Source organism: Papaver somniferum, chromosome 3 (genome assembly GCF_003573695.1).
Source record: "Papaver somniferum cultivar HN1 chromosome 3, ASM357369v1, whole genome shotgun sequence".
NCBI lineage: Eukaryota > Viridiplantae > Streptophyta > Magnoliopsida > Ranunculales > Papaveraceae > Papaver > Papaver somniferum.
In genome coordinates this window covers 198,632,962-198,643,846 of record NC_039360.1, presented here as the reverse complement: position 1 = coordinate 198,643,846, position 10,885 = coordinate 198,632,962, and positions in this window count along the sequence as shown.

The following is a 10,885-nucleotide window of genomic DNA, read 5'->3' as shown; positions in this document are numbered from 1 at the left end:
AGATCTAAGGACCTCACAAAGGAGTTTATTGAGATAAACGGAAGATCCTTTTGTCGAACTCACATCACTTGGTTGAATAGAGTTGTTACCAAACAGATTTGTTGTTCCTTTACTGTTTGGAATACGAACCAAAGGGATTGTTCTAAGTACGTGACTTACTACAAGTTGGAGGTGTGGGAATACAGACGGAACTAGGCGAACTATAGGTTTAGTTGCTTGGTCTCAACTATACGAAGTTGGTTTGATTTTGTATATCGGCTTAATCCTGAGAGTATTCAATTCTGGACAAGGTCCCAGGGTTTTTCTGCATTTGCGGTTTCCTCGTTAACAAAATCTTGTTGTGTCTTTTACTTTTCTAGTTCCGCAATTATTATTGTTTTTATTATAATTAGAAGTAAAATACACATATGTTAATTCCTATTTACTTGATAGTAATCCTATTGTGTTTGGTTAAGACCGAACCTCTTATCAAGTAAACATACTTTGTTGTTGTATTGTCTTGATCTCGTATCCGTAGACGATCACACGAAGTGTGAACCTATTAGTTGTATTGTCTCGACTCAGCCCATAGACAATCACTTTCGGAGAAAGGACTTATAGGTGGAAAATTTTCAGATTGAGGTATATTTGGGTACCCTTGTATTTTCACTCAATATACGAGATAGAGTAGAAATAGACTTTCCAAGTGATAAATGAGTTTTAGTCTCCACATACCTTTTGTTGATGAAGTTCCACAAGATCTCCTTAGTAGTTCTTCGTCTTCAAATGATGAACGCCGTGAAGTCTAAGGCTCAATTACACAATCTATGTCCTAGTCCGAGAAATCTATAAGTAGACTAGAAATCAATACTTATAGTTTTGATCACTAACATTGACAAACATGCTTGAGATAGCAACGCATGCGAGTTCGACCGAGCAGTACTCTAACACTATCTTATCTAATATTTGCTCGAGATTTATCACCGATAAGTAAGATATAAAAAGTAATCACAAATCTCTTCGTCTCATTCTTCGTGATTCCACAATAACTTGTTCTACTACCATATAGTTAAGTTATTGTGAGGTTATTGATATTTCTAGGATTTTCTCGGGAATATAAGACTGGATTATCAATTGGTTCATGTTCACCTTAATTTATCAAAAGACGGAACAAAAACTTCGTAGGTATTTCTGTAGACAGATTTATCTATCAGAATAGACTTTTCTCTGGGAGACAGATTTGTTTATCAAGTCTTCTACTTTGGGTCGTAGCAGCTCTTAGTTGTGGGTGAGATCATCTAAGAGAATCAAGTGCATAGAGTCCTGCTGGGATTCAGAGACATAAAAAACGCGACTGTACCTTAATAAATGTGAGATTGGTTAGGGCTCAACTACATTCAAGTCGGAAGTTAACTTGTAGTAGGCTAGAGTCTGGAGCGGCTTAATACAGTGTGGTGTTCAAAACTGGACTAGGTCCCGAGGTTTTTCTGCATTTGCGGTTTCCTCGTTAACAAAACTTCCGGTGTCTGTGTTATTTCTTTTCCGCATTATATTTGTTTATGTAATTAAAATATCACAGGTTGTGCGTAGTTCAAATCCAACCTTTGGTTGTTGATTGAAATTGATTGACACTTGAACATTGGTCTTTGGTACCATTCAAGTTGTTTTTCATAATAATCAGGCTCACGGATTCTATCTGTTTGATTTGCTGATTATATTGAGAAACATAGATATAACTCTTGGATATATTTTCCTTGATTGAGTCTGACTGTCTAGTTGATTCTCTTGGAATTATATTGGAGTTAGTTCATACAGATTGCCTAACCAAATATTGTTTGTGGTTGTTAGACCCTCGCTTTTTCACGACTACTAATTATGAGTATATAGTCTAAAGATTAAAAAACATTTATGCAAATTGATTATGAAATATAACTAGCTCACGATTCATGTAAACTGATATCTCAACCATAGTATCTAGAATATCCCTTGAACCGAAAGGATTTGGATGCGCCAAGGATGCAGACAAAATCCCAAAATTCCCCCGCAAAGGCGTGGGTGATACCTAGTTTTATCATATTTTTACATATAAGGATATTTCAATCATTAAAATCTTTTATTTGATGACATCATCAAACATCCTTATCTATATGGTTCTTTTTTAAGTGTCATTTCAATAAAGTGGGCTATTATTTTTCTAAATAAATTTCAAGCCAACGCTATTAGGGTAATATAAAGTTACGGGCGAGAAACGGATGGTGGATGTGGATTTGGTACCACCGGCGTCTAGTTTATTGAAATGACGGGTTTCTTAAAATGTAGTCGCGACCAGTCCATCAACCGACGAGTTTGATACCCGCAGTCGCCGGTGAACGAATGAACCGAGTGAATACGGGTGGATTGACGAATTTCAAAATATGGTAATAAAAATTAATTTACTATTAAAACTTAGATTAAGGAATATTAAAATTTAAGTAGTACCAATTTGTATAGCACTATAAGAAAGCTAAACATAATCAAACAAAATTAATTTTACGTTTTTCCAACAACCAAAATATTCAACGATATCAATCCTCGTCCGATCATCCAAAGTTGATACTTCTAGAATATCTTTTAGGATTTTTACTACATGCTCAAAATGAAAAGTTACTCATTAATAAATTACCGGAATATACTTCTCTAATCAATTAATATATTAGAGAATGGATTTAAGACTGGTCTTGCAACAACAAGATCAACATAATTTTCTTACGGACAAAATACAAAGCTATAATTAGAAAGATTTTGATTGTGACATAATTTAAGAAAGTGTTTCAATATTGGAATTTGCAAAGTTCACAATTCTTCAGTAGCAATTTGTTATATATAGAGCACCTAGAATTTTCCAATAATATCCTTCGTATTTATGTGTAATAGCAAAAATTATCTCTCGGGATGGGTGACTAACGGATGGATGATGTACCACCCGCTTCTACCCCATGAAAACAATCGGTCTTAGAAATTTACTCATTCCCAATCCCCTAAAATGGGAGCCAGGCATTCACAATTAATATTCGGATAAGGCTGGGTAAAATCCACGAATATGGTCAAACACAAGACATGTCCAATCTAAGTGGAGTAAGACCACTTATGGTAACATTCAGAAACGTGTTTTATAAATGCAACATGATATTTTTAAACTTCAAGCAACGGACATTGATGGTAATAACACAGAAGCAGTTGTTAATCTCGAGAAGGATATCAGTTCTTTAAATGATATTTTAACTAGCTCCAACGACAGAAATCCAGAGACAGATTCTTCAATGAAATGGATAGGAATTCTAAATACTTTCATATACGGATTAATAGAAGGAAAGCTCGCAACAGAATTGATGCCTTATTATCTCCAGATGGTTCTTGGTGTAGAAACAAAAAAGCTCTTGAAGATCTTCTTTCTAATCATTTTAAGAATATTATGATTTCTTCAACTCCTTCAAATAGTGATAATTTTTTCAGATTCATTCCTTCTTGTATCAGTGAAGAAGATAATAGAGCATTGGAAGACACCCCAACAGAACAAGAGATACATGATGCACTTATGACCATGGATCCGTAGACTTCTCCAGGTCCGGATGGTTTCCCACCAGAGTTTTATCAGTCACAATGGCAAATTGTCAAAGATGATGTGCGTAACAAGATCAAGTCCTTCTCTCATTCAGAATTTCTTTTAAAGTAGTTGAACAAAATAAGAGTTTCTTTAATTCCTAAAATTCAAACTCCACAGAAGCCTGAAGATTATAGACCTATTGCATTGTGCAATATGGTGTATAAAATCATATCAAAAATTATTGCTTTAAGGATTAAAAGACACATTGTAAACATTATCTCCCCAATGCAAGCAGCTTATGTTCCGGGAAGATTGATTTCATAAAATGTTTGTCTTATTCAAGAAATTGTTCAAGCCATGAAGAAAAAAGAAGGAAAGAGTGGCCATCATGCTCTTAAAATGGATATGTCCAAAGCGTTTGATAGACTAGAATTTAACTTTTTAATTGATATCCTTAAGAAATTTGGTTTTGGATCTAAATTATGTCAGCTAGTGTATCAATGCATAAGTACTACTAGTATTGAGGTGTTATTCAATGGATCTCCTTTTAAATATTTTCGCCCATCTCATGGGATACGGCAGGGTGATTGATGTGTTTTCAAAGTTGTTGTAGTAATAAGATTCGTTCAAGACTTGTGAAAGCAGATTTTAGACTTAATTTTAAATAAAAATTATAGGAAACTTAAATAAAAGTGATATGAAAAATATGGAGAAGACTGGGGCTATGGATTCCACTAATTACCAATATCAAAGTGATTTATATTCTCTAATTATAATTATGAAAATCCTTCATTCAAATTGATTCTAAATATTGCAAAAGTTGATTTTTTTAAGAAATAACAATTGTAAATCGAAAGTATGGGACATCAAAACCCTAGGCTAGCATGCTCCATCAATTGAAATAACAATTGTTTACCAAAAACCATTTTTTCTATTTATTTATCAAGGCAAATAATCATATAATAATTGCATAAATTAAATAAAATAGAAATTACCACATTTTATTGGCGAAATAGCTTCCTGCGTCGCCCCAGAGGATAGGTTTAGCTCATCATTGTATAAACTTGCTCAAAATATTGATTCATGCTCAAAATTTGTTTACAAAGATGAAATGGAGAGAAAATAATGAAAATCGGGTGTTTGCAACGTTTGTAATTGTTGCAAAACACTGTTACAAAGAACAATAAAAAAGAACTGTTGTTGTTGTATCTATGCGACCCTCGTGTGGCTGTCGTTGTCACTGTTGATAAACGACTGCCTCTGGTGGTCTTTTGTTTTTTGAGTTCTTGGTGCAGCAACAGAAACAAAGTTCTGAAAACTCTTGATTCACGCCTCCTGAACTCTCCTCTCGACCCCAAACTCTCCGTCCTCCTTCGATGTGATACCGTAAGCCTATATATACCCACAGAGGCCTTCGAATATCACCCCATTACTCCAAATAATCCTCATAACTCCGACAGCAAAGAAAATATTCTCGGGAATATTTTCTTCCCTTTTTTCCCTGCACGCGTCTGGATACGTGCATAGAATCTTTGTTTAACTCCTTCACGTTTCTGAAGCAACCAACGCGTGCGGTACACGTCCAAACTCGTTGTAATCCCGTGACTGTCTCCCTTGTGAACACGGCTTGCCCTGTTTAGCTTCAATCCGACGATGCATCCAATTCTAATAGAAACAATCAACCATACCACGCCTGTTACGCTTCGTAAAGTCATCCCGTGCATATTCAACCATTGAGTCTCTCTGCAGCTCCTCCAAATCCGAAGAAGAATATATTGCAGGTGAAAAAAACAGTTTCCCGCCAAAAAAATTAATTCAAACGAGGGAGAAGAGTGTTGTGGACAAAAATGGGTGTTGTGGAGAAAAATGGGCTACATATAGCCGTGGGTGACACTTAGCAAAAATAGGGGTCCGTATAGAAATTGTCCTCCGGGGTGCTCCGAGCAACTTTTCGAGCCGAATTTTCCAACAATATATATTTCCCAAAAAATACCTACAAACACACAAAACACCATAATAAGTACGAAATCGAGTACTAATAATACATAACATTGAGGACAGATTAGACACATAAATGCGTCTATCAAATACCCCCCAAACTTATTATTTGCTAGTCCTCGAGCAAATCTAATCTAGAAAATAAAAATGACTACACTTAGCACGTGCAGCAAGCCGTTAAACCACTAGGTGGCCCTAGTGGCAGAGTGTTGTCTCCAGAGGGTTTACCAGAGGTGTACCCACAAAACCTTTACTCCAGACCCTATCTATCTACGTAGAACCTTGGAAAACACTAAAGAATATCCTTGGTTGACATACTCTCATTGACTACAGGAGGAAGTACCCTGATGCGAAATTCCAATTGTTGTACACGAGTTTGCACTGAGCATACTAAAATTCATATATAAGTGACAGAGCACTACTCATATAGTTTCTGTACATCATAACCGGAGTCAACCAATCACATGGAAAGATTAAGAAGATGGATAAAGAGATGGTTAAAAGTGAACGGTGTTTCTCATATCTGTCTGAAGGCCTCTGCCAAGATGAACCTATCCTAATGGACTGAGATACCTGATTGACTAATATCAACACAACTGGCATATACAAGGGGACCATTGGTCGATAAACCTAACTCTAGGTCAACATAACTGGCATATACAAGGGCACCAGTGGTCGAATTTATTGAATTTATTCCGGTTGGTCTAATGGTTTGGTCTCTTTTTTTTTTCTTTTTTTTTGTATCTCAATCACTCTATTCCACCCTAGCAAAGGTAACAACTTGAATCGTGTGCCCCACCAAATCACTTAAAATAAAATAAAAATAGAAGGATTAGGATTCAACGAGATATGGCGAAACTACCATGTTTTTTTTTTAATTCTAACACCTGAGCTCTGTGCTTTTATGAATAGACTCTTTAGATGTTCCATCTAATCAGATTGGTTCCTCAACTCCTACAACCAAGATGTTCCCATCCACTTAGATTGGTTAGTGCCAACCTTAATAAGAATAAATTTCTAGGCTCTGGAGTTTATTTATTGCAACTAAAAGCTAACAAAAAGTTTCTTCCCCACCCCCAAACTTAAATCTAACATTGTCCTCAATATTTCTAATGAAAGAGTAATACCAAACAGTAAAGTAACATGAGGAATTCGTAAAGAGAGAAGTCGGAAAGATAGTACCTGGGTGAAGAGAGAAATCAAAAACTAATATATAACATACAATCGCCTCGATGGTCAATCAAGGGTAAACAGGGTCCTCCAGAGGGACCTCCTCAATATCACCTGTAGGAAAGGGCTCTAAAAAGGGTTTCAATCTCTGACCGTTAACCTTCGAAGAACTACTACCATCCGGTGTCTCGATCTCAACAGCTCCATGAGGAAAGACAGTGCGAACAATAAAAGGACCCGTCCACCGAGAACGTAACTTCCCAGGGAAAAGATGCAAGCGGGTATCATACAGAAGAACTTTTTGACCTGGAGAAAATGACTTTCTTAAGATATTTCTATCATGCACATTTTTTTTCTTATACTCCTTAGCACTATCGTATGCATCTCTACGAATCTCTTCCAACTCATTGAGCTGGAGTTTCCTATGGGCTCCTGCCTTGTCAAGTGAAAAATTTAGCTGCTTAACAGCCCAATAAGCTCTATGTTCTAACTCAACAGGTAAGTGACATGCCTTGCCATACACAAGTCGATAAGGTGACATTCCAATGGGGGCTTAAACGCAGTACGGTAAGCCCATAAGGCATCAGTAAGCCTAGACGACCAGTCTTTCCGATTAACTGTTTTTCTCTAATATACGTTTTATCTCCCTATTGGAAACTTCTACCTGACCACTAGTCTGTGGATGATACGGGGTAGCTACCTTATGTGTAATACCATATTTCTTCATCAAAAGCCTAAAAGGTCCATTACAAAAGTGCGACCCTCCATCACTAATTATAGCTCGCGGTGTACCAAAACGTGTAAGTATATTATTTTTCAAGAACTCAATCACAACCCTATGGTCATTGGTTTTACACGCAGCCGCCTCAATCCACTTAGAGACATAGTCTACAGCGACAAGGATGTATAAGTTACCAAAAGAATTAGGAAACGGACCCATAAAGTCAATACCCCACATCAAAGACCTCCACAACTAAAATAGGGTTCAAGGGCATCATGTTCCTACGGGAAATGGTTCCTAATTTCTGGCAACGTTCACAAGTCACACACAGTAACTGTGGGAGTCTTTAAACAACGAAGGCCAATAGAATCCACACTGCAATATCTTAGCAGCAGTTTTCTTAGCACTAAAGTGACCCCCACAAGCATGATCATGACAAAAGGAAATAATACTGGACTGGTCACTCTCAGGTATACATCTCCTAATAATCTGGTCTGGACAATACTTAAACAAATAAGGATCATCCCAAAAAAAGTGCTTAACCTCATTAAAAACCTAGAACGATCTTGTTTACCCTAATGTTAGGGCATTCGACCAGTAACAAGATAGTTCACTATATTCGCATACTAAGGTAATTGGGTAACAAAGAACAATTGTTCATCAGGAAAGCTATCCCTTATAGGAAGGGAATCATCAGGGGAACTAACAACTAGCCTAGACAAGTGGTCTGCTACAACATTTTCGGCACCCTTTTTGTCTCTAATGTCTGGAGACAACTCTTGCAACAAAAGGATCCACCTAATCAATCTACGGTTTGTATCCTTCTTAAACAAAATATATTTCAAAGCAGCATGATCAGTATATATGATTATCGTAGAACCTAAGAGATAAGGTCTAAACTTGTCTAAGGCAAACACAATGGCTAACAGTTCCTTCTCGGTAGTGGTATAGTTCAACTGGGCATCATTCAAAGTTTTGCTAGCATAGTAAATCACATGAAGTAATTTGTTTTCTCGCTGACCTAGCACAACACCAATAGCATAATCTGAAGCATCACACATGATCTCAAAGGGTAGGTTCCAGTTGGGTGCCTAGACTATGGGGGCGGTAATGAATAAATTATTAAGCTTCACAAAATCCTCTAAACAAGCATCATCAAATAAAAACTTAACATCTTTTGCAAGCAAATTGCAAAGAGGTCTAGAAATTAGGCTAAAATCCTTAATGAATCGACGATAAAAACCTGCATGCCCTAAGAATGACCTAATATCTCTTACGGTTTTTGGGACCTGTAAAGTCTTAATAAGGTCAACTTTGGCTTTATCTACCTCTATATCCTTAGAAGATACGATATGCCCTAAAACAATTCCTGAACGAACCATGAAGTGACATTTCTCCCAATTAAGCATTAAATTCTTTTCCTTACGCCTAGTCAATACTAGTGACAAATGATACAAGAACTCATCGAAAGACGAACCAAACACTGAAAAATCATCCATAAAGACCTCTAAGAACCGTTTTACCATGTCAGAAAATATGCTCATCATGCAACGCGGAAAAGTCGCAGGGGCATTACAAAAACCGAAAGGCATGCGTCTATACGCAAAGGTACTAAAGGGACAGGTAAAAGTGTTTTTCTCCTGGTCTTCTGGGGAAATAACGATCTGATTATATCCAGAGTAGCCATCTAAAAATCAGTAGTGACTATGTCCAGCTAATCTCTCTAGCATTTGGTCGATGAAGGGAAGGGGAAAGTGGTCCTTCCTAGTGACCTTGTTCAATTTCCTATAGTCAATAAAAACACGCCAACCCGTGGTCACTCGGGTCGGGATTAACTCATTGTTATCATTCTGGACTACAGTAATACCGGATTTCTTGGGTACAATCTGAACGGGGCTGACCCACTTACTGTCTGAAATGGGGTAGATAATGCCTGCATCTAATAACTTAAGGACCTTGTTTCGGACTACCTCTTTCATATTAGGGTTTAGTCGACGTTGCATCTCCCTAAAAGGTTTGGTATCACTCTCTAAATAGATATGATGCATACAAACAGTGGGACTTATACCCTTAATGTCAGATATGGTCCACCCTAAAGCTTCCTTGTTGTTTTGAAGGAGGGTTACTAGCCTACTTTCCTGGTCACTATCCAAGACGGAAGAAATAATCACAGGTAAAGTCTCAGACGGGCCTAAAAACCTATATTTCAGGGAATCTGACAATGGTTTTAGGTCCAACTTAGGAGGTTCTTCCAATGAAGGAACTATGGTAGACTTAGAAACTGGTAGTGGTTCGACTTTAGGTTTCCATCCATTACTAGTATCTACCAAAGGGGTTGAATCTAACAAAGCATTCACCTCATTAATCACATTATCATCATCAAAATCAATCCCAAAGTGATTTCTCTAATGGATCTTCTAACAAAGTGTTTGGTAATGACTCCTCGACTAATGTTCCTATCATGTTCACCTCTTCTATGTTCGAGTCATCTAGTTTAGAGGGTAGCTTACTAATATTAAAAATGTCCAGCTCAATATTCATATTACCAAAAGACAATTTCATAATACCATTTCGACAGCTAATGATCGCATTGGATGTAGCTAAAAACAGGCGACCTAAAATTACCGGTATCTGGTTCTCTGGGTCAGGGACAAGTTGGGTATCTAGGATAACAAAATCCACTGGATAAATAAACTTTTCAACCTCTATGAGAACATCCTCGATCACACCACGAGGAATTTTAACGGACCTATCAGCTAACTGAAGTGTCATCTGGGTAGGTTTCATCTCACCAAGTCCTAGCTTAAGGTACACATGATATGGTAATAAGTTCACACTAGCTCCTAAGTCAAGCAACGCTTTCTCAACACGGTATCTACCTATTGTGCAAGAAATGGTAGGGGACCCTGGGTCTTTATACTTAGGAGTAGTGGTATTCTGAATAATAGAACTCACCTGACTAGCAAGAAAGGCTTTCTTATGGACATTAAGCTTTCGCTTTCGCGTACACATATCCTTGAGAAACTTGGCATAAGAGGGAATCTGCTTAATTGCATCTAGTAGTGGAAGGTTGATAGTTACCTGCTTAAAAACCTCCAATATATCATTAAAATTGGACTCCCTCTTAGTTGGAACTAGCAGCTGTGGGAATGGGGCTCTAGGGACAAAGTCGGGCACTATATGACCCTCATTGGTCTCTTTAGAGACTCTATCAGTCTCCTCAGTTTCTGGTTCAGAAGGGTGAACTACAACATGTTCACTATCAGGCATGGAAACCTTGTTGTCTATCACTCTACCACTCCTAAGGGTTTTAATAACATTCACATGATCAGATGGTCTTTTACCTATTTCATTAATTCCTCTAGGGTTGGGTTGAGTCTGACTAGGAAACTTACCTCTTTCTCTTAAAGACGCATTTATCTGACTAACCTGGG